Raw genomic sequence first — 7,575 nt, 5'->3', positions numbered from 1 at the left:
CGATGCTTATTTAACAGGAATGGCATTTGGAGAGAATCTGGGTCCAGTGCTATGAGCACAAGTGTTGGGTACTCGGCAAATGTGTGCTGAAGCCAAGGTCAGAGAGCTGGGCTGATGACAGTGGTTCTCTCTGGAGAACCGAGCTGGCAGTACTATCTTTATGCCATAAGCCAAAGAAAGGTGATACCAACTTAAGAGGGGAGGTACAAAAACACCACGTCCATTTTCTTTTCTCACTTTCTGGCCAAGCTGACAAGAGATAGGTGACAAACTAAATTTTCTAGATAAGGAAACAAGTGAAGTGCTTGCATGAAAGCAATTGTTTCTGGTCAAGAGTCTAGCCAGGAAAGGAACAAGTGTGCGCACGTTCCGTTTTTGCTCAGTTGCTAAGCTGTGTCTGACTCTTTGCACCCCCATGGACTGCAGCACACTGGGCTTCCCTATCCTTCACCATCTGCCAGTTTGCTCAGACTCATGCCCATTGAGTCAGTGATGTCATCCAACCATCTCATTCTCTCTTGCCCCCTTTTCCTCCTGTTCTCAATCTTTCCCGGCATCAGGGTCTTCTCCAATGAGTTAGCTGTTCATATCAGGTGGCCAAAGTATTGGAGCTTTAGCATCCGTCCATTTAAAGAGTATTCAGGGTTGATTTTCTTCAGAACTGACTGGTTTGATCTCCTTCCAGTCCAAGGGACTCTAAAGAGTCTTCTCTAGCACCACAGTTCGAAAGCATCAGTTCTTCAGTGCTCAGCCTTATTTATGGTCCAACTCTCACACATAACTACCGGAAAAACCATAACTCTGACCATATGAAGCTTTGTCAAAAAAGTGATGTCTCTGTTTTTTAATACGCTATATAGATTTGTCATAGCCTTTTTTCCAAGGAGCAAGCATCTTAGAAATCCCCAAATCAGGTGGCGGCGGGGCGTTGCAACTGAAGGCGCCGGGTGTCTCCGGAACGCCATCTGCCGGCCACCCTCGCAGCCCCGGCCGACGGTCGTGCGGCCGGCGCCATGTCTGTGAGCGAGATCTTCGTGGAGCTGCAGGGCTTTCTGGCTGCCGAGCGGGACATCCGAGAGGAAATCCGAAGAGTTGAACAGAGTTTAGAACAAACAGCTCGAGAGATTTTAACTCTACTGCAAGGGGTCCATCAGGGTGCTGGGTTTCAGAACATTCCGAAGAGGTGTTTGGAAGCTCGAGAACATTTTGGCACAGTAAAAACACATCTAACGTCTTGGAAGACCAGGTTTCCTGCTGAACAGTGTTACCGGTTTCACCAGCACTGGAGGTTTGTGCGGCAGCGCCTGGTCTTCTTGGCCGCCTTCGTTGTGTCCCTGGAGTCCGAAACCCTCGTGGCCCGAGAAGCGGTTACAGAGATCCTTGGCACTGAGCCTGATCGGGAGAAGGGATCTCACTTGGATGTGGAAGATTCTCTCTCAGGAGTTCTCGCTCTCGCTAGTGAACGGTCGAGGTTGTCCGTCAACGGCGTGACGGCCGGGGACTACTCGCGGCCCCTGCGCATCTCCACCTTCATCAACGAGCGGGACTGCGGCTTCCGCCTCCTCAACCTCAAAAACGACTCCCTGCGGAAGCGCCACGACGGCCTCAAGTACGACGTGAAGAAGGTTGGAGGAGGTGCTCTACGACCTCTCCATCCGGGGCTTCAATAAGGAGACGGCAGCGGCCTGCGTGGAGGAGTAGCGGCTCCCCCGGACCCTGCTGCCCCCAGCCGTGCCCGCCGGGCCAGTCCCGCGCCTGCCACGCTAGTTAGGGTGTCCCGTCGCTAAACGCCGCGCTTCATCTTCTTACCCGGTTGTGTGGTGTGTCAGAGTTGAAACACTCTAGGGGGTGACAGAAAGACAGGTTTTTTTTGTTGTTTTCAGTGAATTTGCTCTGTAATTCAGGGTACTTGAGTTTTGTCAGAAAATGTACATGTTGATCTCTTGGTAAAGTTTTTTTCTTGCTTACCCCCCCCCGCCCCCCCCAAAAAAAAGAAATCCCCAAATCACCAGTTACTGTTGTTCAGTCATGTCCAACCCTTTACAACCCCATGGGCTGCAGCGCTGCAGGCCTCCCTGTCCTTCACCATCTCCCAGGGGTTACCAGTTAGGGTACTTTAAAGTCAAAATATGGTGTTATTCATCAGAAATAAATACCAAAATTTTTCCTTATAGAAAACACTTACTGAGAAAGGTACACAGTCACTTACATTTACTGTCAAAATTGAGTGTATACATTATTTAAATATCCACATACTCACTTCTTATGTTCAATTAGGAGATACTTTTTTTTCCTGTAGACCCCAACATTACAATTTATTTTTAAAACGATACTGCTTTACATGTAAATAAAATTTCAGAACACTTTCAAGAATATTATCTCATTTTATCTGTTAAGAAATGTTCAATTTTTATTATCAATAACAATTTAATTATAGCTTTATTTTATTTAACCAACTGGTAGAAGAAATGTAGACTTGAAGTTATGCATCAACAAAATTCATATCCAGTAATAAATGTAGTCATAATAATAGACTGTAGCAAATTACCAAATTACAATCACATAACACATTTTCCAGGCAGCTTCCCTGGTGGCTCAACAGTAAAGAACCTGCTTGCTAATGCAGGAGACGTGGATCTGACCCCTGAGACGGGAAGAGCCCCTGGAGAAGGAAATGGCAACCCACTCCAGTATTCTTGCCTGGAGCATTCCACAGAAAGAGGAGCCTGGTGAGCTACAGTCCATAGGGTCACAAAAGAATCAGACACGACTGAGCGACTAAACAAAACAATCAACTGGTCATTTGTAGGACCAGGTAAAATGAACCTGTGGGGGGCCCTTGTTAAAAATAGTTAAGAGAGGCTTGCCTGGTGGTCCAGTGGTTAAGACTTCACCTTCCAACATAGGGGATGTGGGTCTGACCCCTGATCCAGAAGCTAACACCCCACATGCCTCACAGTCAAAAAACCAAAACATAAAACAGAAGTAACATTGCTACAAATTCAATAAAAAAAATTTTTTTAATTGCTCTTGTTGGTCAGTTGCTCAGTCATGTCCGACTCTTTGCAACCCCATGGACTGCAGCATGCCAGACTTCCCTGTCCACCATCTCCCGGAGCTTGCTCAAACTCATGTCCATTGAATCAGTGATGCCATTCAGCCATCTCATCCTCTGTTGTCCCCTTCTTCTCCTGCCTTCAATCTTTCCCAGCATCAGGGTCTTTTCTAATGAGTCAGTTCTTCAAATCAGGTGAACAAAATATTGCAGCTTCGGTTTCAGCATCAGTCCTTCTAATGAATATTCAGGACTGATTTCCTTTAGGATTGATTGGTTTGATCTCCTTGCAGTCCAAGGGACTCCCAAGAGTCTTCCCAAAACCACAGTTCAAACGCATAAATTCTTTGGCCCTCAGCCTTCTTTCTGGTCCAACTCTCACATCCATACCTGACTGCTGGAAAAACCATAGCTTTGATTAGATGGATCTTTGTTGACAAAGTAATGTCTCTGCTTTTTAAATGGTCCACATCAAAAAAAAAAAAAAAAACTGGCTTAAAATTTTGAGAGGATGATGGCAAAGTGTTAAACCCTACATGCAAGAAGGGGGCCTCTGTCATCACTGACTTTTCTGTGTGTCATTTGATTCTGCTTCCAAAGGCCCACATTTCAGTGCAAGGGAAAAGGAAGCTATATAACAGTTGTTGCTCAGTAGCTCAGTCATATGCAACTCTTTGCAACCCCATGGACCACAGCACACAAAGCTTCCCTGTCCTTCAGCATCTCCTGGAGCTCCCTCAAACTCCTGTTTATTGAGGTGGTGATGTAACAATTAGGGTTGTTTACAGATAGAGCAGCCAGCTTTGTTATACAGCCCTTACCCTTCCATGGAAAGTTCACACAGAACCTGGAAGATGATCTGTCAGAGATGCTGAAGGAGAGATTTGATTAATCCCCACACTACATTAGGACAGAGCCAGACGAGGCTTTAGAGGTCCCGTTTCATGCTGCAAATCTATGAGTCTGACAATTTTCATCATCTTTAAATTTTTTAAGGGAATCACTTTATACAATTCATTAATACGACCTAGGAGGCACACCAACATTCTCGACATTGTCACTTTAAAGGGATCATCTCCTTACCATAAAATCTTGGCAATGTCATTGTTTGACATAAATAAAGGTGGCCAAAGATACACAGGCTTCATGAGCATTTATATGACTCCACTTAGCATGGAAGCAGCTTGTTAACAAACATGCAAGATAGTCAAGGGGGTTTGGGTATTTCACTACTTGAAAATCCACGAGTCCGTCAGCACTATGCAAAGCTTACAGTCCCCTAACCCACAACTATCACAACCAACCCTTTGTGATCACTGTAAGTCTTCATATAATTGCGGCATCACTATACAGAGAGGCTAAGGTAAGAAGCTACTAAGGATGAATTCGAAATGTTGAAGCCATAATATTGAAACGCACATTAAGAAGATGCTACAGAGATAAAAAAGCAGCCAAGAATCCCATGCCTCCCTGAGTTGATCAACAAAGAAACCAGCCCACAGGTAGAGTCAGAGCAGAAAAACTATTGAGATTCTCAGCTCGCACTGCATCCAAGGACCAAAACAAGGGAAGCATGGAACTACCCGGGTCTTATTGTTTTGCCTGAGTAACATAATCATTAATGATATTAATATAGTGTATTTTTATTGAGTCCCTTCAGGCTGTTCAACGACTTTGAATCTACTTAATGTTGGTTAAATGGCGTCTGGCTGGTAGTCAGATGGACGGGCTCTTGTTTTCTTCCAGAGCTCACATTCAGGAGCATTCACCATGGCCATTATGCTAATAAAATAAGGATGGGGCTGGTTTCTAGCATCCTGGATTTTTGTTGAGCACAGCAGCGTGGTGCATCAAAGGCGAGTCGAGAGATGTGACGTAAATGGAAATCGCGGAGTATCATAGTGCCGCACAACAGGTGCACAAAATAGATGTTCAAAATGGTTTCTATTATTTGGCTTTTTTGGAATCAAATCAGAATCAAGAACAATAGTGGCCATTTCAGATAAATTACTTCAGCACATTCTTGCAGATTGAGCAGCTGTAAAGGAGGGGAGGAGGGAAGCTCGGGGTGCTTGCCATTTGGAAGGTGGATGCAAATACATTTCTAGGGTGCATATAGTAGATACAGGATATTGTATTATTTTTGCCTTTCATGTGTGATGATAAAAGTAGTTTCCTTCCCAGGGTTGCATGTTTCATTAGTACCGGCATTTTAATAATTAAGTAGTGCAACTCTAGAGCCAATAGCTATGATAAAAGTTTGCAGACAATCCATTATTTTTCTCAGACAGCCCGTTTGAAGAGCCCATGGAGATGCAGGTTAATGATTTAAGTTCTAAAACAGGTTGTTTCATAAAATCTTGGGTGTTTATGTAGTTTTGTTCTAGAGGGTAGTGTCTTTTGTCAGGTGTGGTGTTATTAATGACAGGAGATGGGGTGAGGGGCCGCTGGTCCCCTCTGTACATCATTATCCACTTCAGCCCACTCTCTGGCTATTTCTGCTGTATTACAGTTACTATTTGTAATTTTTAATGTCAGGAAGGGAGAGGTTTGTTGTCTTTCTAATCCTCTCTGTTAGCATATTCTATTTTATTAGACATAATTCAGAGGAAGAGAGAGAAAAGGAGGCAGACACTGGTTAAGGGGGATACATAATTGGGTGTAGTGGGATTAAACTGTTATTAGTGTACACTCTTAATGGATGCCCCATAAAGAAGCCATGGCAAAGGCATTAATGAGCGATAAAGGAAGAGAAGGCAAGTTGAACAGCGTTTCTGATACTGAGATAATACTTAACGAACAAATTGTGTAGTAACCACTCGGAAAGCGCACCAGACTCCTCATATATTTAAGCAGGAAGATTTTCCTTCAGAATTGTCTGTTGTTTTTAAATCTGTAACTTCCCATCGGCAGGATCTTTCTCACACCCCGATCCTAATATTTAGTTTTGCTCCAATGTCGAGCCTTCAATATAAAAAAATAAAAATAAAAATCCTGAAAATTTTAAATCGAATGGAGAAATACTTAAAGTTATCTAAAAATATGGCTCTTCTTTGATTTAAAAAAAAAAAAAAGAGCAAAATATGTGAGCACTAATGCCCCCAGGTGATGGGAGTGGGAAATGGGGACATGATTTTTTAGATATAAATATTCAAAAGTTGAAAAAGGTTAAAAGTGAAAATTGCAATGCACTTTTCTATTCAACTTCTTTTTAAAAAGTCAGGGCCAGCATCCTTTTGCTGTGGTCCTAGACGTTGCAGGTAAAAATCAAAGAGAAAGCGCAAGTGTAGATGGTTTCACAGATGATTTAGATAACGTACTGTAATCTAGTGGATGAATTACTCTTTGGGTTAAGTGTGTATCTGATGGATTACTTTCCACTTAAACTGTGTAAATGTAGACAGTAACTTTTTCTGCTTTATATTCTTTGCATTCTTTCCCTCTCTCACAATAAAGTAGGATTTTTTCCCTCTCTTAAATAAACACATTATAGATTTAATGACCACAGAAGAGAAGCAAGAATACATTACTAAGAACATGATTTTTGTGTGATTATTTTTCAAACCTCAGAGATTTTGATAAAACTTTTATTTAAGAATTATTACTGCACTTATATTGCACACTCATAACTGTGAATATTTGTAAATTGCATTCACCAGAAAAAAAATCATCACTCCACTTGTTGAGGACTTTTTTGGAGGCTTCTTTATTTTAACCTTTTATAAGAATTAATCCTTGAGGTTCTGTTCAATTGTGAAGTTCTGAATAATATTCTTTCCCATATGAATATATTTTAAAAAACAATCTAAATTCCGTGGCTGCCTATGTTTTCTATAAATCCTCTCTACCTCTCTTCTGTGGAAGACTGTCTAGCATTTGTGACTTGGAATGTGTTTGTAAAATATGAAGGAACCACGGATGGTGTCTAAGGAAAACTCCGCCACCTCCCGCAATGGAATGTTTATGTGAGCAATTTCACAAGGTAAGGTTGATAGTCAAGGTGGCCGCCTCAAAGATCTAGGACTTAACCTTACAAAGATGCACAGTTTCTTTCTTTCTTTTTTTTTTTTCTTGATGTATCTTTTTGCTTTTATAAAAATAGGTTTCGGTTCGCATACATAAACGACTCAGGCAGAGAAATGAAAAGTTCTTTGCATGAGAAATAGGATCTTAGGTATATGAAAACTTGGTGTTGGAAGTAGTTTTCGCTTTTTTCCATTCGTTTTTATTGCTTTCCAAAGTGAAAACTCCATAGAGTCAGAAGCCAAAGGGCTTTTTGAAAAATGCCACTTTCAGATTTCAGCCAACAGCCTCAGCTGACTCGACAAGAGAGGTTCTAACAAGACAGTTGCTCGCTGCCGGCTACAGTTCCCGCTTTTGTCTCCTATGGAAACTAACACGGGGCAAATTGAAAGAGTGATTATTTTAAGGCTCCACTGTCTCTCCTGATCCAGTGTCTACAGTATTTTCATAGAAAATGGGAGCAGGAAAAGCAGGGGGAGATGTCAGACCTTGTCAGT

General features: G+C 42.3%; 1 pseudogene; it reads left to right on the top strand.

Moving 5' to 3' along the window:
• The first annotated feature begins 920 nt into the window (after nt 1-920).
• LOC136163016 (translin pseudogene) lies at nt 921-1,670 on the top strand (annotated as a pseudogene).
• Nucleotides 1,671-7,575: the final 5,905 nt, after the last annotated feature.

This window comes from Muntiacus reevesi, chromosome 3 (assembly GCF_963930625.1).
Source record: "Muntiacus reevesi chromosome 3, mMunRee1.1, whole genome shotgun sequence".
NCBI classification, from domain to species: Eukaryota; Metazoa; Chordata; class Mammalia; order Artiodactyla; family Cervidae; genus Muntiacus; species Muntiacus reevesi.
The sequence above is the reverse complement of the archived record's forward strand: the minus strand, read 5'-3'. Positions and strand labels throughout refer to the sequence as shown.